A 22884-nucleotide genomic window follows, 5' to 3' on the forward strand; every position below is an offset into this window, starting at 1 on the left:
GATTTATGCTGATATCTTCTAAAACCTCTTTTTGAATCAATGCTAAATGAAAAATGATGTAAATGACACTATATATGCAAGTAGCATGACAGCATTTGGCATGAGTGATATCCACCATTCTTATTTTCCTTATGTAGGCTAAATAAATATGTAATACTGTATATCATGCCAAAATAAAGAAACTGATAAGTGAAAAAACAATGGTTGGTAAATGAAAAACAACTTGCTGTCTTGCTCTCCCTGTTCCTAAATCCACTCTCTAGTTCTGTTTCCACTACTCTTCCCTCAAGTCATTTTGTAGTACTGTCCCCTACGTTTAAACTCATTCTGGGGGATATTTCACCATCTCTGCCTCTGTGTGTTTCTCATTTAAGGGCATGCTGTAGGCTTTAAGGGTGCAACAGATGGCCTGGCAGGGAGAGATGCTGTTCTGCTGTTCCGCTCGAATTGTTTTCCAAGAGAAACAGCTTGAAACTGTGGTCGTGTTGATGGTAGGTTTGTTCTGTTTTACCTCCACAAAGGGAGGGAGCTCCACTGCAGATGTTCATCTCTCAATCTCTGGCGACACCGTCACCTTTCAAACACCTCCAAGCAGAACAGGCATTTGTCAGATGTGTAGCCTTCAAACAAGGAGGAAAAATTGTATTTTGGTAAAATAGCGAGAAAACTAAACTTCTGTGCCAAAGACTTTTAATTACACTGTGCACTTGATAAATGCTTTTAGACCATAATTTTTCCAACATGATATTTTAAGTTTTAAAAAAGGTATATATTTCTTCTACTTATGTGTGCAATGCATAATACTTTAAACTTGTGATTTATATTTTAATCCGAGTAAAAAAATAAAATAAAAAAACCCCTTGAAAATTATGACCAAACTAAAATTATTAGTTATAGGCCTATATGAGAGAGAGAGAGAGAGAGAGAGAGAGAGAGAGAGAGAGAGAGAGAGAGAGAGAGAGTGTCACGGATCACAGAGGAATCAGACAAGATGGTAAGTTATCAGTGTTTATTTTGCAGAAGGATTGCGGTCGGAGATAACAGGTGAGAAGAAGTAACATAGAAAGTTCAATGAAGCTTAGCTGTGGTTTTAAGTCTCTCTCTTTCTTTCCCTCTCTTGCAGGTGGCGTGGCGATGGCTGGTACGGATGGGTTGATCCAAGATGAGTGAAGCGACGGTAAGTAGAAGGTAAGTGATCGGGAAGTCTGTGAGCCATGGAATGACGAGACCAGACAAGTGACTGCAGTGAAGGTGAGTGTTTTATAGTCCATATGGTTGATGGGACACAGGTGACGGTGATTAGTACTCAGGGGATAATGAACGGGGAAAAGTCTGGTTGGGTGAAAGGGAACGAGTGGGCGGAGATGGTGATCTGGATGATGTAACCCTGACAGTACCCCCCCCTCCCGAGGCGGCTCTTGACGCCTGAGACGGGCGCTGCCGGCGGCGAGGTCGACCACGACCCCTGGGAGCCGGACGATCCGGATGATCACTGTGGAACTGGGTGAGTAGCGTTGGATCCAAGATGTCATCTCGCAGGACCCAGGAACGTTCCTCTGGTCCGTAGTCCTCCCAGTCCACCAGGTACTCCAGCCGAGGACCTCGCCGCCGAGAATCCATGATAGAGCGGACTCGATAAATGGGCTCCTCTTCAACGGGAACGGGAGGAGGTACGTCAGTGGGAAGGTTATCTGAGGGAACAGGGGTCTCAGGGTCAGTGAAGGGTTTAAGTAAGGAAACATGGAATGAAGGAGCAATCCTGAAATGAGGGGGAAGATTGAGCCTGTAGGTCACTTCGTTCAACTGCCTCTGGATGGTCAATGGTCCGATGAATCGAGGACTCAGCTTACGGCAAGGTAGACGGAGACGGATGTCTCGAGTCGACAACCACACCTTTTGACCTGGCTGATACTGAGGGGTGTCGAGTCGGTGACGGTCCGCTTGTTCCTTGTGTCTCCGTACTGCCTGCTGTAGATGCACATGAGCTGAGTCCCATACCCCCTCGTTCTGATGGAACCAGAAGTCGACAGTTGGAACCTCCGAGGGCTCACCCGACCAAGGAAAGAGTGGAGGCTGGTAACCAAGGATACACTGGAAGGGGGTGAGCCCGGTGGTGTTCTGCCGCAGAGAGTTTTGGGCATACTCAGCCCATGGGAGGTAACGGTTCCAGCTGTCCTGGTACTGATGGCAGTACGTCCGCAGGTAACGTCCAATCTCCTGAATCTTCCGCTCAGTCTGGCCGTTAGTCTGCGGATGGTAGCCTGAGGAAAGGCTGATGGTGACCCCGAGGAGTTTGAAGAAGGCTTGCCATACTCTTGAGATGAACTGAGGTCCCCGATCCGAGACGATATCCTCTGGGAGGCCGAAGTTCCTAAAGACGTTGTGGAATAGAGCTTCAGCTGCTTGTAACGCAGTGGGAAGACCAGGTAAGGGAATCAGCTTACAACCTTTAGAGAACCTGTCCACAACAACGAATACGCAGGTAAAGCCTTCTGAATTGGGTAGATCAGTCATGAAATCGACACCAATGTGTGACCATGGTCGCCTGGGAAGAGGTAACGGCACGAGCTTGCCTTCTGGGACTCTCCTCGGGGTGTTGGTGATGGCACAGACTGAACAACCGCGGATGAACCTGGAGACATCTCTGGAGATGGACGGCCACCAGTACCGTTGACTGAGGAGCGAGAGGGTACGCTTGCTACCCGGATGTCCAGAGCCCGGAAGGGAGTGAGCGGAGTCCAGAAGGGGAGTACGTAGATGTGGAGGTACGAAAATACGCCCTTCTGGACCTCCCGGCGGAGCGGGTTGACGTGTCAGTTCCTGGGCGATCTGTTGGTCAACCTCCCAGACGATTGGACTGAGGATAACGGCTGGAGGGAGGATAGGTTCGGGATGAAGATCTTCAACAGAGGTGTGATGGAGTCGTGAAAGTGCATCAGCCTTGCAATTCTTACTCCCGGGACGATATGACACCACAAAGTTGAAGCGTGTGAAGAATAGAGCCCAGCGGGCTTGTCTAGGGTTCAGTCTTTTAGCCTCCCTTAAGTACTCCAAGTTGTGATGATCGGTGATTACTGTGAATTGATGGTTAGCTCCCTCCAGCCAGTGCCTCCACTCCTCAAGGGCCAGTTTGATGGCCAGCAGCTCTCGGTTACCGACGTCATAGTTCCGCTCCGCCGGGGCTAATTTCTTGGAGAAGAAGGCGTATGGAAGGAGTTTGGGTGGCTCACCCTGCCGCTGAGAGAGAACTGCTCCTACTCCAGTAGATGAGGCATCTACCTCTACCACAAACGGAAGGTCCGGGTTTGGATGAATGAGGATGGGAGCAGTGATGAAAGTTTCCTTTAAACGCTGGAAGGCCTGTACTGCGGAGGGAGATAGGGACAGAGACTTGGGCCGTCCCTTGAGGGAAGAAGTGAGGGGAGCACTGATATGACTGTAGTTCCGGATGAATCGTCTATAGAAGTTCGCGAACCCCAGGAATCGTTGCAGTTCCTTTACGGAGGAGGGTTGTGGCCAGTTCTGGATAGTTTCCACCTTCCTCTGGTCCATTTGGATGCCCTGTTGGTTGATGACATAACCCAGGAAGTGAACGGTAGAGGTGTGAAATTCGCACTTCTCCAGCTTCAGATATAACCTGTGTGCTCTCAGCTTCTCGAGGACCTGGATGACATGTTGATGGTGCTCAGACATAGAAGAAGAGTATATGAGTATATCATCAATGTAGACGATTACAAAACGGTTGAGGAACTCTCGAAGGACTTCATTCATATGACCTTGGAAGACGGCAGGAGCGTTGGACAGTCCGAAAGGCGTGACCTGATACTCGTAGTGGCCCGAGGGGGTCACAAAGGCAGTTTTCCACTCATCTCCATGCCGGATTCGGATCAGATTATACGCACTTCTAAGGTCCAGTTTGGAGAAAATGCGTGCACCACGCAGCTGTTCCAGGGCGGCAGGTACCAGAGGAAGGGGATAGCTGAATTTGACAGTCTGAGAGTTAAGATGACGGTAATCGATACAGGGCCGCAAGCCTCCGTCCTTTTTGGCCACAAAGAAGAAGCTCGAAGCGGCAGGGGAGGTAGATGGTCGAATAAACTGCTGATGTAAAGCTTCCTTCACATACTCCTCCATGGCCTTCTGTTCCGGGATGGACAGAGGATATATACGACCTTTGCGAAGGGTGGCTCCGGGTAGCAAGTCGATGGCGCAGTCCCATGGCCGGTGTGGAGGTAGTTTGGTTGCCAGTTCCTTACTGAATACGTCCTGGAACGCCTGGTACTCCACTGGGATTTCGCCTTGAACTTGGACTTCAGGGCTTTCCACCGAAGTAGAACAGACAGGAACTCTAGTTTCCCCCGCGGGTGACTTGGAACGGGACGAAGAATGAACCTTCTGGATGGAACTGAGGCAGGATCTATGGCAATCTTCACCCCAACGGAGTACCTCTCCAGTTCCCCAGTGGAGTACCGGCTGATGTTGTACTAACCAGGGACGTCCCAGGATGATATCCGCGGTGGACTCCTCCAGCACCATAAGAGAAATTTCCTCAGAGTGTAAACAGCCGATACGAAGAGTTAGAGTGGGTGTATAATGGCGAATTCGACCACGACCTAATGGCTTGCCTTGTATGGTTTGGACGGGAAGATCTCGGCACAGACGGCGTCGCCGAATATTCAACTTTTGGAGAAACTGGGTGGATATGAAGTTCCCCGCAGACCCGGAGTCAATGAGGGCTTGCGCTGGGAGACAAACACAGGAGGTTAATACATGTACTCTGGTACGTGTGAGAGGCTCAATCTTCGGGGAGAGTTGAATGGCACTTACCGCCTGTCGCGGAGGTCGTACAGGGCAAGAACTGAGGAGATGCTTGTCGGAAGCACAGTATAGACAGAGGGAATGTTGAAATCTGCGCTGGCGTTCAGCTGTAGAAAGGTGGGTGGAGTCTACTTCCATTGGAACTGGTGCTGGAGGAGTGACTGAAGGCGCCGGAGGCGGAGAACTTACAGTGGGTACAAACCTATCACAAGCGGTGAGACGCTGGGCTGTACGGATTGTCTGCTGGATCAGATTCTCTAACCCCATGCTGTCCTCATACACCACCAACAGCTGGCGGACGTTGGAATTCAAACCATGACGAAAGGCGGTGATCAGGGCGGTTTCATTCCAGCCGCTAGCTGCGGCTAGTGTGCGGAACTGAAGCGTATACGAACTCACTGAAGAATTTCCTTGACGGAGGTTATAGAGTTGGTCGTGAATGGACAGTTCTGATATTGTTTGCCCAAAAACCTCTTTAAAGTGCTGTTTAAAACTTGAGAAGGATTTGACCACCGGGGCATCTGAATCCCACAATGACTGTGCCCATCGAAGTGCTTGACCAGATAACAGTGAGATAATGAAAGCCACCCGGGCGGTATCACTACGGAACTGATGCTCATTCATGGAGATATACAAGGATACCTGGAGAAGAAACCCACTGCAGTTCTCCGCCTCACCAGAGTAGGGCGCTGGCCGGGCCATGGGACTCGCAGAGGCAGTGAACGAAGCAGCGGGAGGTTGCGGAAGTGGAGGTGGTGGAAAGAGTGCCGCGGCGACCGGAGGATTAGCCGCTGAGGAATCCTCTTCTAAATCCGACTGATTCTGCATAATTACTCCTTTCTGTGGTCTGGTCTTCTGTCACGGATCACAGAGGAATCAGACAAGATGGTAAGTTATCAGTGTTTATTTTGCAGAAGGATTGCGGTCGGAGATAACAGGTGAGAAGTAACATAGAAAGTTCAATGAAGCTTAGCTGTGGTTTTAAGTCTCTCTCTTTCTTTCCCTCTCTTGCAGGTGGCGTGGCGATGGCTGGTACGGATGGGTTGATCCAAGATGAGTGAAGCGACGGTAAGTAGAAGGTAAGTGATCGGGAAGTCTGTGAGCCATGGAATGACGAGACCAGACAAGTGACTGCAGTGAAGGTGAGTGTTTTATAGTCCGTATGGTTGATGGGACACAGGTGACGGTGATTAGTACTCAGGGGATAATGAACGGGGAAAAGTCTGGTTGGGTGAAAGGGAACGAGTGGGCGGAGATGGTGATCTGGATGATGTAACCCTGACAGAGAGAGAGAGAGAATTGAATTTTGAAATGCCTTTTATTTCTATGAATCACTCTTCATTAAACACTTTTTTCAACAAATTACAAAATTACATTGTATCAGATACCAAGAAAAAGAAAGCATTAAAACAATATAAATAAACACCAAATATGAAACAAATAAATCATCTTCAACAACAGAGCACTTCATTACCACGCCATTTCATTTCAAACGTTGATAGATCCTTTGTTGACTTATAAAAACAAAAATCTATCTATCTAAAAAATCTATTAAATTTAAAAACAGCATTACTTCATCTTCACCCGACAATCTTTCACCCATATTGTGTTTGCTCATGTAAATGGCCAGTTTTGCCCGACCTAAAACAAAATTCAAAAGCTGACAAGTAAACCTTTAAGTTCGAACAAATTTAAAACCAAAATTAAAAATCCTCATGGAAAACAATTCACTAAAAGAAATAAAAACATTTAGCAGAATCGAAAATAAAGGTTTAAGAAATGAAATAAAAGCATTAACAGCGATGGCACAGTGAAGAAACCTCCACTGTATATTCCCTGCCATTTTAGATAACGGTGGCCTATACAGTGACCTCCATTCAGGTTTCATATTCTCTTCAACAAACAATACTCTGGGCCATAGCATGTCAACTTTATCACTTAGTACCTTTTTATTAAAAACTTTAACAGATATTTTATAAAAAGCTTTGCCAGGTGCTGTACACACATCCCAACACAAAGGTCTTTCAGCATCTAAAAGAGGTCCACTACAACCATCCAATTTAGGCAGCATTGTAAAAACAGGAAAAGAGTCTTCTGTACTGGGAGTGTTTACTACTCCATGACTGTCCATCAGTAAATCTTTTTCTTCATTACTGACCAAAGCTTTCCGGTTCTTTAGCATCTGTTCAACAGTCCGCAAAGACCTGGGGCCTCATTTATAACCGTTGCGTACGCACAAAACAGGCCCTGAAAGATGCGTACGCCACTTCCGACGCATAAGTTGTGATTTATAAAAACAAACTTGACGGGAAAATTTGCGCACCTGTACGCAAACTCTGACCCATGCGTACGATAGTTTTGGAGATGGAGCAGTTTGGCGACACTGATGGTGAGCTGGAGTTAAATGTCTTTTTGTTCTCTTTTAGACAGAAAATCTAAAGAAGATTATACAGAAAGATCATACAAATATAATTTTACTCACCAAGCCGTTTAGTGAAACTGATGCATATAGGCTAGCTTATATCTAACGGCAGATTAACTAAAAACACCCTAACAAAGTCCTAATCATAAATACAGTTCATAATAACAAAAAAAGCATGTTCACAATAGCAGTTTAAATAAATAAAAGAATGATTTAAACTGTTTTACTTCTAATATAAACATTTAGAATAAATATGCCATTCTCATTAATGAAGTTAAACACTTACATGAAATCATTACTGTGATAGAAGTTACAACATTTTTTATATTCAATAAATCTAAATATTTATTGTGGATGCAATGCTTTTGAACACTTTTCCTCTGGCATGCTGTGTTTTAATGTTTTAACTACAGAGATAATTGCTTATCATGATAATAGCAGATTGTCTGAGAAAAAAAAAAGTGCAATTAATGCACAACAAGGTCTATCTGTTTCCATTAAAAATATAAATCAATTAAAAATAATATTTGGCCAGTGGAAATGATTGAGAAAAACTTTCTCTGAAATGTATTTTACATTATTTTATTTATTTATTCAAAAACAAGGGAAAGGATTGGCTACTAAATGATTTGTATTAATGTAACTAATGTGATGGCATATCTGTATTTCATATTTTCCTAATGTCTTGTACCGTTAAACATGTTATCACGTGGATGAATAATCATATGCAAATGATATGCAGATGAGGATATGCATAGTAAAACTAGGCATTGTAAGCTCCATATATGGTTGTTTCGGGGTGGAGACGCTTGTGCGCACAATCTTCTGCTGACTGGGATTTATAAAGTGAATTCTGCGCAGGTTATGGCGTACGCATGGCTTTATAAGTCTGAACATTTTTTTGCGTAAGCCATTTTTGGCTTTCTGGCGCACGTACACTTTTAGTAAGGATCCTACGCAGAGATTTATAAATGAGGCCCCTGACCTTTAGAAAAGAGGCCACTTCTTCTGTTCTTTCAAAGTCCAGTCCAGCTACATGAATCAAGTTCAAATGTGAAGATCTGTGAATTCGGCAAAAGTACATTAAGTCCAAGAAAGGAGCAACTCTCATTTGATAAATCGAAACGAGCTCCGTTTATTAGCAGCTCCTCCAGAAGAAGAAGAAAGTGTTGTCTCATTTCTCTGTGAGTCAAAAAGACTCCAAACTCTTCACATTCACGTAGTTCACAGGCGTCCATTAGAAACAAAGATTTGTCCAACCCAAGTCCTTCAGTTCTGTGTAAAATGGCACATGTAACAGCCCGTCACTCATTCACTGATGATTTATACAGAAATCTTTGTAAGAATTGCAAACGAAAAGCTGCTATTATACTTTTCAAATGTATCAAATGATGACCACCCCCTCTTTATTTAAATGCAACATACTCTGAGGGACCCAGTGTAATTTATCCCCCCAAAAAATCAACCAAAATCCCTTGAATTTTTGCTAGACATTGTGCGGGAGGATCCAAACATGCTAGCCTATGCCAAAGGCAGGAAGCTACTAAATTATTTACAATTAATATCCACCCTTTATATGACAACTTTGGTATTAACCATTTCCATTTGTCAAGCCTGCCAGTCACCTTATCAACAACCCCTTCCCATTTTTTTCTGAATGGACATTTCATCTCCCGAATACACTCCCAAATACTTAAAACCTCCTGTTCCCCAAATTAAACCATCAGGAAGGCTTGGCTTCCCTTTTGACCAATTTCCTATTAAAAGTGCTTCACTCTTGTTTCAATTAACTTTTGCTGATGACAAAACTCTAAAATCTTCCAAAACTTACATTAAAACATGCACATAATTTTGTCTGTTAAGTAAAACTACCACATCATCATCATAGGCAGACAAAGAAATGCGGTTTGTACTAGTAGGTGGATTCAAACCACAAATATTTTCTCTTAATTGTTGCAACAAAGGTTCTATAGCAAATGCATATAACATTCCAGAAAAAGAACAGCCCTGTCTAATACCCCTACAGAACTTAAAAGAGTGCATAAGCCACCGTTTATCTTAAGCACACTCTCAACGTCACCATAGAGCACTTTCACTTTATCAATAAAATCCTGACAGAATCCAAAAGCTTCTAGAATTCTCCACAAGTAAGGGTGTTCGACCCTATCAAACGCCTTTTCTTGATCTAATGAAATAAGTCCAATATTAATGTTGAGCAACTTGGAGACATCAAAAATATCCCTAATAAGGGTAATATTGTCAAAAATTGACCTACCAGTGACACAATAAACCACCTGACCTATAATTTTAGCTAACCTATTTTATAATCTGAGCAAAGGAGCGAAACAGGACTCCAGTTCTTAATTTCTAAAATATCTCCTTTTTTGAGGAGGATAGTGATGACCGCTCTACGGCTCCTCGAAGGCAACCTACTTGAGCCCAACTATCCTTAAGCACCTGCAAAAGGTCCTCCTCTACCTCTGTCCAAAAGAATTTATAAAATTCAACAGGAAGGCCGTCAATTGACCTTTCGCAGGGAGGTTGATTGACAGGCCATCTGACCAATCATAGTCCGCCATCCGCCGAATCCGCCATTTTTGTCCGACAAAGCAGTCAGGACAGTTAGTAGATTAACGTTGGACGATTTGAACTTGAAAAACAAAGTGTACTGACGCCTTTCCGTGGTTAGAATAACATTCCTTCTTATGTTCATTCATGTTTATTTTATGCTATAAATTAACTAGAAGGAAGAGATGATCGGTTCATGAGCAGGTTTAAATGAGGCGCTACAGCAATCTGTCAGACACATTAAAGAGCCACAAAACGGTATTTATTGTTTAAATTCCTTTACAAAATGACCAAATTTGAAAGTTGAGACTTTGTTTCATATCAAAAGTAACCTGGTCTGCCCTGTCTGTCAGCGTGTTGACAGAGTCCTCTCTGCTCCGTGATATATTTTTCATTGCGAGAGAACCGGTGACAACATGGTGTGTGTCGTGAGAGCAGCGTAGCTTGTCGGACATAGCAACAGTAACTAAAGGGGGCGGGTCTTTGTGAACGGTCAATTCCTGGTTTTATTAACAAGGTTCGGTAGGAGCAGGTGCAGATAATTAACCCAATTAGCACAAGTGGAGATCAATCAGTAATCAATTCAGGACAAGATAAATAACAGCAGAACCCACCTTTGTTCCTTGACAGTTTATCGGCATCCCACCACCACTCCCTCACTTTTAGTTCCATCTCTAGTTCCATCTACTCTTACCATCGGGGGAGTACTCTGGGGTGGGCAGAAATTCCGAGCTCGGAGCCCTCCACCCGGACAGCACACCAAGTACACATAACCTTTACCGTAGTAATTATATGTAGATGTGAACTCATGAACTAAGAATTCATGCCTTGAAGGGCCTTAAGTAACTCTCCGAGGCTTAATGCTCCTGAGAGATCTGCATTGGCACCGTTTGACACTTGGGTCAATCTTTAAAAAAAAAAAAAAACCTTTCAGAATCCCATCCTGTTCCTAACTTATTCTTGTACAAGTTTTCATAAAACCCGCAAGCTCTTGTTCGTATTTCTGCATGAATAGATAAAAACACTCCTGCCTCAGAGCGTAAAGCATGCAAAAAACGTTTCTGCCCATTTTTCTTTTCAAGGCTAAAAAAATATTTCGAAGTACATCCGATGTACATTCAATACTTAAAAAGAGAACGAATCAGAGCTCCTTGTGTTGTCACCCCCAGAAGGTCAGATAGCTGTTTTTTCTTATTTGAGATCATCTCTGTATAACTTTGATTACTTGCTGAATCAGCTAAACTCTGCAATTTAATTATTTCTGCCTCCAGTGCCTTCATATAACTATTTAACTCTTTGGTGACATTACGAGTATATTGTTGGCAACACTGTTTTATTTGGACCTTTACAAAAGTGTTGTACCAACCATTGCTGTGGGTCTTGAAAGGTCTTAGTCTTTTGTCTTTTTAAAATCTTCCCAACATACTTTAAATACATCCTTAAAATCCTTATTACACAATAAATTAGTATTGAAGTGCCAGTATGCAATGTGGAGTTTAATTTGATTTACTGTAAAAAAACAAAAAACAAAAAAAACAATACCATATGATGCTCAGAAAAACTGACCGGTGAAATTACACAACTTTTAAAAATACCCAAATGATGTTTGAAACCATAGAAACAATCTAATCTAGCAAGAGATAGAACATTGTCACGAGCATGAGCCCATGTAGGCCTATACTGTCTCTGACCGTCATGAAAATGCCTGCAAATATCACATAGATCATTCACATTTATCATCTTAGTGAGACGTTCACGTGTAGGTATATGACGCTCAATGTGATTTCTGTCAATATTATTCTCAGTACAATTACAGTTTTTTTCAATTGCTTACACACTAAAATTAAAACTTTCCCACTATTAGCAAAACCTTACACTCAAGGAGCAAAACACCAGCCTAGATTTGCACAATTGTAAGCACGTTGTCAGCTTCACCCTTTTTGCAAAACATTACACACAGTGATTTGTAAAACTCTACACACATTTTCACACCTTAGACACAGATAAGGATTGTGAGGTTACTTCCTTGTCATTACAAAGCCCCGGTTTGCCATTGACCACACTAATGAATGAATTGGAAATGCACATCCATCAGGCGTGGAAGCACACATGTGCTAATTTGAAAACGCAGCACTCAGGTGTGCTATAAAAGGCCGCAGGTGAGTTCACCTGTCTTCAACAAAAATGGAAGGAGCTAGAAGAAGAAGAAGAAGAAGAAGAAGAAGAAGAAGAAGAAGAAGAAGAGTGAGAATAAGAGGGGGAGCTCAAAGAGGAGATGAAGGAGGTAGAGGAAGAGGAATACCTGGCCAAACACCTCAATGGTTAATTGTTAACACTTCAATCAGGATGTAAGCACTATGAAAAGATCACAGGTGAGCACCTTTTTTTTTTTTACAACAACAATGGAAGACGTTGAAGAGAGAGGAAGAGGAATAAGAGGGGGAGGAACAGTGAGAGGTAGGGGTAGAGCAGGTAGAGGAGTTCATGGCCAAAGAAGACAAACACTTTCAAATGAAATCAGAGCAACCTTAGTAGATCATGTCATCAAACATGGGCTGACAATGCATCTGGACCGAGAGTGCAGGCAAACTTGAGCCGTTTTACTGTCGCCTCTGTCATCCGGACCTTTAGACTGGAGAACAGGTATGTAACCAAAATGTCATGTAGTACACATGTAGTACACCCCATGTCATAGTATAGTTGGGTGACACCTGTTTACTTAGTGTATGACATCAGCCATTCATGAACTGTACAAGTTTCCTGTACAATGTACTCTACTGTGGGGGAAAATATTTAGGCTGCATTGTCCAAGCCCTATATATATATATATATATATATATATATATATATATATATATATATATATATATATATTTTTTTTTTTTTTTTTTACTAAAGGATTGAGAGACGACACCATGGTGGAGGAAGGGGCCAAATGTTCACCGGGGTACATGAAGCTGGCATTGTAAACTTGGTTTTGGAACATAATGAAATCCGATTACGAGAAATTCAAAGCCACATCATCCAAGACAACAGCTTATTCAACAACAATCAACGAGTCAGTCTGTCCACATTGGCTCGCATTCTCAAGCGAAACCAAATCAGAATGAAACAACTTTATAAGTTGCCGTTTGAGAGAAACTCTCAAAGAAACAAAGTGGTCAGACAAGCATATGTGGAAGTAAGTATATTGACTGCAGTACACTACACACAACATTGTTTCCCAGTGTACTGGATAACACCATATTGACAAATTTTTGTTCTTTGTTTTTTGGAAATGGATGCTCATGCAATCCCACATGAGTTCATATTAAGTCAAGTCATCCTCATTTATATAGCGCTTTCAATTGTTCAATTGTTTACACGCAATTTTGAAAACCGGGTTCTTTTTTTCAAAATGTAATCACAATTATCCAAACACCACACTCAATTGGCATAATTCCTAGATTGTTTGGAAAATGACACACTTCTGTCAAAACTTACACACTTCAGTCAAAAGATATACACATATTTTAAAAATGCTATTAGTTTTCATTTGACCAACACTGTCCTCAATGATCAGACACTATTGCAACCAGTTTCACACTGCTGTGATAAATAAAAAACACATTTGTAAAAAAAAAACTATTTTTAGGAAATAGCATGTGCTAGATTTTTGGCCAGACATTGTTATGCAAGGGATAATTTAGATGAAAAAAAATTGTGACAAACAAAACAACATTCTTCATGATTAGTTTGAGATATAGGGAGAATGTACACAAATAGGCCTATTATAAACTTACCAAGCACTGCACAACACTGATTTCTGCAGACTCATATTTCAAGTATTTATTTACAGTATTTCTTACCATAATCAGTTACAGTAATCAACCAACAATGAAATCAATGAAAAAAATAAAATCTGTAGACAAATACAAATTACTGCATGAAGTACATACAGTTTGACTCTAAAGAAAGACTACTGTAAAAGCAACAAGAATACTGTAACTATTCAGTTACAGCATCAACCAGAGATTTGGTTGAACTCTTTCTCCAGCTTCCATCGGTGTCAGTCCATGGTTGATAACATGGTCAATAAGTGTTGCACGGATTTCTTGAGTCAAATTTGGTCCTCGTCTTCTCTGTTCAGGTTCTATCAACTCTACAAGTCCTTCTCTACCTCTTCCTCTACCTAGGCCTCTTCCTCTATCCCCTTCTTCTCCTCTTCCTATACCTGGGCCTCCTCCTCTACCTCCTTCACCTCTTCCTCTACCTCCTTCACCTCTTCCTCTACCTCCTTCATCTCCTCTTTGAGCTCCCCCTCTTATTCTCACTCTTCTTCTTCTTCTTCTTCTTCTTCTAGCTCCTTCCATTTTTGTTGAAGACAGGTGAACTCACCTGCGGCCTTTTATAGCACACCTGAGTGCTGCGTTTTCAAATTAGCACATGTGTGCTTCCACGCCTGATGGATGTGCATTTCCAATTCATTCATTAATGTGTGGTCAATGGCAAACCGGGGCTTTGTAATGACAAGGAAGTAACCTCACAATCCTTATCTGTGTCTAAGGTGTGAAAATGTGTGTAGGGTTTTACAAATCACTGTGTGTAATGTTTTGCAAAAAGGGTGAAGCTGACAACGTGCTTACAATTGTGCAAATCTAGGCTGGTGTTTTGCTCCTTGAGTGTAAGGTTTTGCTAATAGTGGGAAAGTTTGAATTTTAGTGTGTAAGCAATTGAAAAAAACTGTAAACGGTACACTTTTTTGAAAAACAGCGTTCAGTCATAAATTATTTGTTTGTTTTTTTCCACAAACTGTCCTACATCTGGGAAGTATACTCATTGACTAAAACCCCACTTTTATTCATCGTTGACTCAAGGAACAGTGACACAACACAACTACATCGTAGGAAAACTCAATTTGTGACAAAGTAACACTTGAGACTGTCACTCTCTGAATCGATCTGGGGTGCGTTTCCCAAAGCCAACTATGGTCGCAAGTTCCGTCGTTACCAATAGAGTTCAATGGAAATTGCGATCATAGTTAGCCAACGGTGCTTTTGGGAAACGCACGCAAGATCAGTAACATCTTCAAGATCTAATTTATTTTGTTGTCTTTAATCATGAACTTTATCAGACTTCTTCCTTTTTAATGGCACTTTAAACTCTGTTTGTTCTGAACCAATTTCATTAGGCCTACAGTCAACCTCTCCAACATCCCCCATAATCATTTCTGAATCTCCTTTATCGCTTGACTCACCTTTGTCTTCCTCGTTTTCAGCGTCTTTTGCACTTTCAATTTTCTCCTCCACTGAAACCAAAGCATCCTTCTCAGTCCCAGCGCTTTGAGCTCCATCAGGATCGCTTGTCCGCGCCACCGCTGATTATCGGCCGGCTGCACAGTACCGTTAGCTACACCTACCGTGTCAGCTGAACGATTGTCTTCCTCTTGTTTGCTGTGACAAGCTCGAACCAAATGGCCGACTTTACCACAGCCGAAGCATTTGATCTTGTCAGTGGTGATGAAAACCACATAATCAAAATCATCTACTCGGACATTCAGCGCAAGGTCTAGATCAGCGTCGTTGTTTACAATCATGTAAACTGAACGCCTGAAAGACACAATATGTTTCAGTAAAAGATGAACGAGGCCAATTGGATTTTTTTTAATCGAGAAGACCAATTTTTGGTAGAGATTTATTTATAAACAGTAAATCAATGGAAAAAGTATGACATTATTACAAAACTTTAGGCCTATATAAGTAGTACTACTGTGATAAGTGTTTGCCTGTCACTGTAATTTTGTTTTTCAAATTTAATAAAGTATTCTGCATCAATATTTAAAGTTTTCTCTACTTGTAATGTGAAGTTGTATTGAATGACTGTGGCGAGCAGGACGAGGCCGAGGGCCGCGAGAGAACGGCGCGAAGCCGGTGGCGGGATTGATAATGAGTGACACCTGCGCGACGCACCGGTCTCGTATCTCTCACGGAGGAGTGGAAGCATAAAAGGGGGAGCGACGACAGAGAAGAGAGAGAGGACAGGCCAGAACTTGTGTTTTATTATGTGACCGCAGTCATCCGTGAGGGGCTATATTTTTCTTTCCTGTTGTATTTCTTTTCGTAAATTATTTAACCCTCTGGGGTCTGAGGGATTTTCTGGGTCCTGGAGGTGTTCTGACATGCTCTGACATTTGTGACCAGTCACGGAAACTAGGGACACAAGTCGGTTCTGGGGCATTTTGAGTTATTCATAGATTCTGAGAGTGTAATATCCAAGCTTTCCAACGATGTGTAACATGTGGAAATCTGATAATATTTGGAGAAGTTGTGGCCATTTTAAAGTAGGCACTTAAAAAAGCTCAAAGAGGAGAAAACGAGCTAAAGATTGTGCAGTTCTCACCTGTCTCTGCTGCTGGGGGTGACAATAGGGCTCATTTACATCTCATTTAGATAAGCCATACCCCCTGTAAAGCTCCTCCATGTGCTTTACAGCTTTTTTTACACTTCGAATGAGTGCACTTCTGCCGCACTAGGCGAAAAACAATTGTGCTGCCCCTCTATTTGCAACGTACCAGCAACAACACACAAAGACCAATAATGCCATATAGCCTGCATATAACGCGAAACCAGCAACAACACATAAAGACCAATATGCCATATACATATAACGCAAAACCAGCAACAACACACAAAGACCAATATGCCATATAGCCTGCATATAACGCAAAACCAGCAACAACACACAAAGGCCAATATGCCATATACATACAGTATAACGCAAAACCAGCAACAACACACAAAGACCAATATGCCATATACATATAACGCAAAACCAACAACAACAAACAAAGACCAATAAGCCATAGGCCTACATATCTATAGCGCAAATAGTACGCAACGCTCGTGTGCCCAAAATGTCAACAATATTAAAGTTTATGTAGGAGGCAAATGCCTGCTGGCATTTTTCTTTAAGCAGTCATTTCTGCAATTTTCCAAATAATCACATTTCACCTCCTCAAATTACTGTTGCAAATCTCTTTACACCACTTTCTTATGTGCGTATACACACACAAATGAAATGTCCGCAAGCACATTATATCATCAGCAGGTTCAGCATCTTAAATAACGACTAAAGAGCAAATGAAGCTTAACTTACATTTCAGAAACACGCACGGCAGGCCTTCATCGCAGCAGCAAAGGTCTTAACTGCATCCTCTATTTCGATTCTCCGTCACATATGAAACAGCCAGCCACCGCTGTCAGCGAGCCGAGCCGCCGTATTGAAGCACTGAGGGCGAGCGCGCTGCGCCCATACCTCCGGTTCAGTTTCCCGAGCCCACGAAGTGCGGCGAAAACATTTTTGGTGTAACTGCCAGACGGTTCATCTCGTCTGCGACAATCTTTGCGGCATCCATCTTCATTGAATTTTGATATCAGAGAGAGCTGGCCAGAGCACAGCATAATAAGTAGCCATGTGGTTGACTTGGAGGGCGGGGGCAAAAGTATGGAAAGTTATTCAGTATGGAAATACACACAGACAATGACACGCCACGCCCCTACTGCATGCTAGAATCTCCGAAAACAAGCCGATTTCAACCTCAAAATGTAAGCTTTTAAATATACCAATACTGCTATCTCAAACATGGAGAGGCTTCTTCGTGATTTCAATTAACAGATTCTCCAAAAAATTGAAAATCACCAATTTTGAAAAAAAACTCTTCTTTCTCATTTTGCTCGAAAGTTGTGCTGCCGACTTGTGTCCCTGGTTTCTGTGACGGGTCACATTTGTGCTTTTTTCAGTTATTTATAAACATGTTAATGGCAAAGGTGTGAAATTCACTCTATAGAGCACAAACGGGGCTACCGTAATATGTGAGCAACATGTATGTACATGTTTGTATTTTTGAGAGAATATTGCTTATGCATGGTTATTGAAAAAACTAAAACTTAAAGTGTCTGAAATAAGGCCACAAAACACATACTAAATATGTGTCCACAAGACTTTTGTCTAATGGAAGTTGTCGCCTAGAGTTTTTGCTTCAAAATGATTTGAAAATCATGCTGCCTAATCATTCACATAACACAATAGATTGATTAAAATTGTGAAAAACATTTTTTTGTTTGCCAAGGCAATATGCGAATGGGCGTCAACTGCCCAACCCCCTTGTGAATAATTAGTTGGTTCACACCTGAGAAGACAAAGACCCTGCATAGTAATGAACCTTTCATTCAGGTGTGAGAAAGAATGCGAGGACCCCTTAAGAATGCATGGACAATATATATATATATATATATATATATATATATATATATATATATATATAAAGGCAGTTCCTGCCTCCTTCTTCCCATAACATCTAACTGAGTTACAATGACATTTGGATATTTGAGTTATCTAAAGTTCAATCCAGGGAACTTGTGAAAGCTAACTGTGACACTAATTTTTACAGTGTTTTAGGGCAGAACTGGCCTTTAGATATTAATTATAATTCTCATTTCAAATTCTCATTTCAAACCTGGTAAAGTAGGCTATTTGCACAGTGATGTCCGGATTGATTTCATACATTTTGTAATGGCTTGTTGCCAGGTTACTATGCAGCACATATTGCGACAGCAACTAAAAATATGTTGCATTATCCATGTTTGTCTAAGAAAACAACAGACCTTCAAATATAAATGTACAAATTTAGCATTTTAAAGTTCTCTGCAGTGAGTTTTGGATGAAGGCGATTTCATCAGCATCTTTGTTGATCCTTAAACAACATTATATATAACAACATGATTATAATCAACCTATCAGATTTGAGGTCAACCTATCACTATTGACACGTTTACAGTTTATGTAAAGTTTAGGCATACAACCAGGTTTAGCTTCTACATCTGTCATTTCCCTCTGATTTCAGGGGTTAGTTAGGGTTAAGTTTAGATGTAGGTATTAGGGACTACATTTTTGGACAGAAATGTTGTTCCAGGATCAACAAAATATGTTGATCCATGAACATTTCTTTTTTGGGAAAATCACGGTGACAGAGTTTTTGTTGCACTTTTTGTTGTCTATGACACAACACCCTGCTCTCCATGTGTTCAGGATCATTTCATAAGATGTTTGTGGCATTGTGTTGGCGCCTCTAAATGCTATTTTTAGCATTTAATATGGCCCGTTTTTGCTCCACAAGTTTCTGCAAAACCTGATGATCATGTTCTCCAGCATGATTGAAGGATGACCCTATAGGAACATCAGTTGAGTTAGTTGTGAAGTAAGAATGACATTATTAAAGAGAATAGATCCCTGTGCAAATATGCCATCATATTGACAGGAGGGAATAGAGACGTTCAAGTGCATGTGCATGTGATGTTTGATGAAACAAAAAAGAGACACTTTTAGCTTTTCTCCCTTTAGCAAATATGCTCTACAACACATCCTATAAAGACAGAGTACAAAAAGATCAGTGATGTGTAATTGGTTGAACTTGACAAAACTACACACACACACACACACACACACACACACACACACACACACACACACACACACACACACACACACACACACACACACACACACACACACACACACTTCACAGCCCCAAACAAGGATGTTTGCCCCTTCATTCATCTCAGGAGGCGGTGGCGCTTTCAACATATTGGCATTTCTGAGCGGCTTTGCGGTAATTGTCAGTCATGTGGCAGTTGCTCGTTTGTTTTGCTGACATTTTGCCTTAGCCTGATTGTGTATTTAACGGTGGGAAGGGAGGAGAAATTAATTGGAGTGGGGCATAATCTGTCTGCCTGAAATGTCACCTCTGAATTGCCCATGCCGACTATGACACTGTGGCAGAGAAAGGAGACACTAAGTAAAGGGTAGGAGCACGAAGGAGAAAGAGTAAAAAAAGCGAGCTGTTAGCATGCATTTACATATAATCACTTCACTGACATTCAGAGCAAATCTCAAAGAACTGAGAGAGAAAGAGTAAAGAGAAAAAGAGAAAGAGGAAGCTCTTGATTACTGCTTCACCGGGTGTTTGGACTAAATATTAGCTTAATGTGAGGAAATTACCACACGGTAAGAGGTGTGTCTCCTCTACGGATTGTCCACATGAAGGAAAGACAACTCAATTTCGATCTCCTAAAAAATCTCCAAATTATTGGAGAGAGAAATGAGATTTTGATTAAACCTTCTGAAAGACCCCTTTTCTGCCAAAACCGTGCTGGTTAATACAAATATAAAATATATAATAACAAATAAAATGTAAATATACAAAATATAATTTTATATTATAGTATAGCAAACATATACCCAATACACACACACACAGACACACACACACACACACACACACACACACACACACACACACACACACACACACACACACACACACACACACACACACACACACACACACACACACACACACACACACACACACACACACACAGTTCAAAAGTTTGGGGTCATCTAAGATTACAAATGAATTGCTAATTAAGTGACAAAGACAATCTTACAAAAGATTTCTATTTCAAAAAGATCTTTTGATCTTTCTAATCAAAGAATCCTCAAATAATTCTTTCCACAAAGCTTTATTCAACACTGAGAATAATAAGAAATGCTTCTCAAGCTCCAAATTATCATATTAGAGTGATTTCTGAAGAATCATGTGACACTGAAGATTGGAGTAATGAAATTCAGCTTTGCCATCACATGAATAAATTACATTATTGTTTGTATAAATACTAAAAGTAACAACTTACCGACCACAAACTCTTGAACAGTAGTGTACAATTATATACTGTGTAGTTATACTCAAACTGCATGCAAAAAAATAATGATTCTTGAGGAACTTAGCAATTTTCCAAGTCTTCTGAAGCAAGCGTGCCGCACAAGCCCTGAAAAGTGAAGCCAAAGCGTCTCGATCGCCCCCCGGTGACTGGTCCTAGTATAGCTCATAAACCCCGCCTCCTGTGTTATTCAGTGGGACGTGAGACCAACTAAACAATTAAATTACACTTCACATATCTTATTTCCAAAGATAGTTTCTGTCATTTACTGTAGTTTTCATCACGCTGATGTAATTTCAAGTGTTTGTTTTTAAAATAAGTTTGTTTTTAGTTAGTTATTTGATGCTATAAAAACGGTGCTGTGGCGTACATGATTGACAGCTGTGATTGACAGGTTCTCTGAGCAAAGTAGTCACTGAAGCAACAACTGACTTTTTTTCGGGATCTTTGGAGGACTGAGGAGATTGGAGCTTTAAATTTAATATCTAAATTTCTATAATTAATTATTTCACACCGTCATAATGGGTTGTTCTGCAGCAGAGGCGCGTGCTTACGCTTGATTCAGCGAGAGTGAGGGTGGGACCAGAGCGGGACATTGATTTCCCAGGTTTACGTCCTGCTCACTACTGCGCATGTCTGGTCCCGAAATCGCAACTGCGCAGACTCAAGTCCCAAGATGTCAGCGCCATATCGGGACAATGGCGGCTTCAGTTCTCGCCAATGGAAGAGAACGAAGGGGCGTCGTCCATTTTTTTTACAGTCTATGTTCTGAAGAGTCTCAAGAACCATGAAAAAAAAAAACATCCGTTCAACAATTATTTGCCCCTTCTGAGGACATTCACAGTAAAGTGTCTAAACTAGTGTGAATGAGTGTGCGTGTGCATTTGCAGGAACATGAGAAAGAGGAAACACTGATCAAAGTGTGATAATCCACCAATCCCATTCCCTCAAATCAAGCTTATCCCAGGAGACACCTTCAAAGTCCCTCTTGTCCCTGGAGAACGACTGGTGCAAAGAACAGGAAGGTAGACGAGAGGAGAGTGGAAGTTGTGGGTGTTCTGTTAGTTTGAGGAATAATGAGACTGAAAGGGTGGGAATAAAAGAGTCTGTTCCAATAATAGCGCTGCAGTGCTTTAGTAAAGTGTTCTGCTCCACAAAGAGCCTTCGTTTGTGCTCTGAGAACAGGAAGGAGAGGGAGGAAATGAGTAATGACTCCTACACAAGGGTCAGGTGGTTAGTGGATATAGATAATACCGTTTTATCCTTCACGAAACCTTATTTCGGTTTCCCAGCCCGCACTGAATCTTAGGTAATGCTGAAAGTGTGCAGTGATGGATAGAACTCTCATAATGTTTTGAAGGATCACGTCTGGAATCACTATGCCAACATTTTATCCAATACACACAGCTTTGCTACCTTTCATACAGGAAGTCAGAAAGCAATATCGACCACCTCTCGTGGACTAATGACTGATGAGCCTCACCCACGGACCGCCCAATAGCCAGACCAGTGAAGAACGCTTCCTCTAAGAAAAGGTCAGACTCTTGAGTCCAAAGTGTCAAAGCCATTTTACAATTTGTTAAAAGCTGACCTGAGTTGGTTTCATTTCCAGATATACTCGTTAAGACTGCAATGGAACAGTTTGTCTTGTTTTAGACAGAAGTTTCCTCACCTAAAGGGACATTTATATCAGCGTGAGGTAGCACTAAAATGTTGTTATTTTCATTTTACTTGTTCCCTCAATCTGGTGCTGGTAGGATTTTAAACCTTAGAAGGTTTTCTTAAAATATATGTCTACACTTTATTTCTCAAAACTGCAAGGCCCCCAGAATTACTAAATAAATAACTGGACAGGTCCCATAAACAACTCCAACTTCATTTCACACGCTGTCAAAGTCTAAGCTACTAGCTTTGTTTTGGAACATGCTGGATGATTTCAGATCAACCAAATTGATCATTAGCTAGTCCACAATGGTCCTTGGGCCATCTTGGACCAGGAACAAACCAGCTACCGGCTTGTAAAACAAGTTTAATGTGGTCAGTCTGGTTTTTGGAACATGGCTGCTGATTCAACCAGCTAATGAGCAGCGTAGACCAGCGTAGAGCGTAGAGGTCTTCTGGTCTTTTACTTTGCAACTACATGTCAACAAACTCTCAGAATATTAGTAAACTGTCTGCTTAATATCAGCTACCACTTTATTTTGATTCTCCCCCAACAGACATTCTACTGTACTGACAATAAGTAACATTGCAGAAAAGGGGGAGCGACGACAGAGAAGAGAGAGAGGACAGGCCAGAACTTGTGTTTTATTATTATTG

At 41.6% G+C, this 22884-nt stretch overlaps 1 protein-coding gene across 1 annotated transcript in view; it reads right to left on the reverse strand.

Annotated features, from left to right (window-relative positions):
* The window catches only part of rpl38 (ribosomal protein L38), a 166738-nt gene extending 145551 nt beyond the window's left edge, over positions 1-21187 (reverse strand). Inside the window, exon 1 of the mRNA XM_077200329.1 lies at positions 21177-21187. The gene's annotated coding sequence lies outside the window, so the exon portion shown is untranslated. The remainder of the gene's footprint in view (positions 1-21176) is intronic.
* Between the last annotated feature and the right edge of the window lie 1697 nt (positions 21188-22884).

Source organism: Siphateles boraxobius, unplaced genomic scaffold, assembly GCF_051911475.1.
Source record: "Siphateles boraxobius isolate OS27281-9 unplaced genomic scaffold, OSU_SipBor_1 46, whole genome shotgun sequence".
Taxonomy (NCBI): Eukaryota; Metazoa; Chordata; class Actinopteri; order Cypriniformes; family Leuciscidae; genus Siphateles; species Siphateles boraxobius.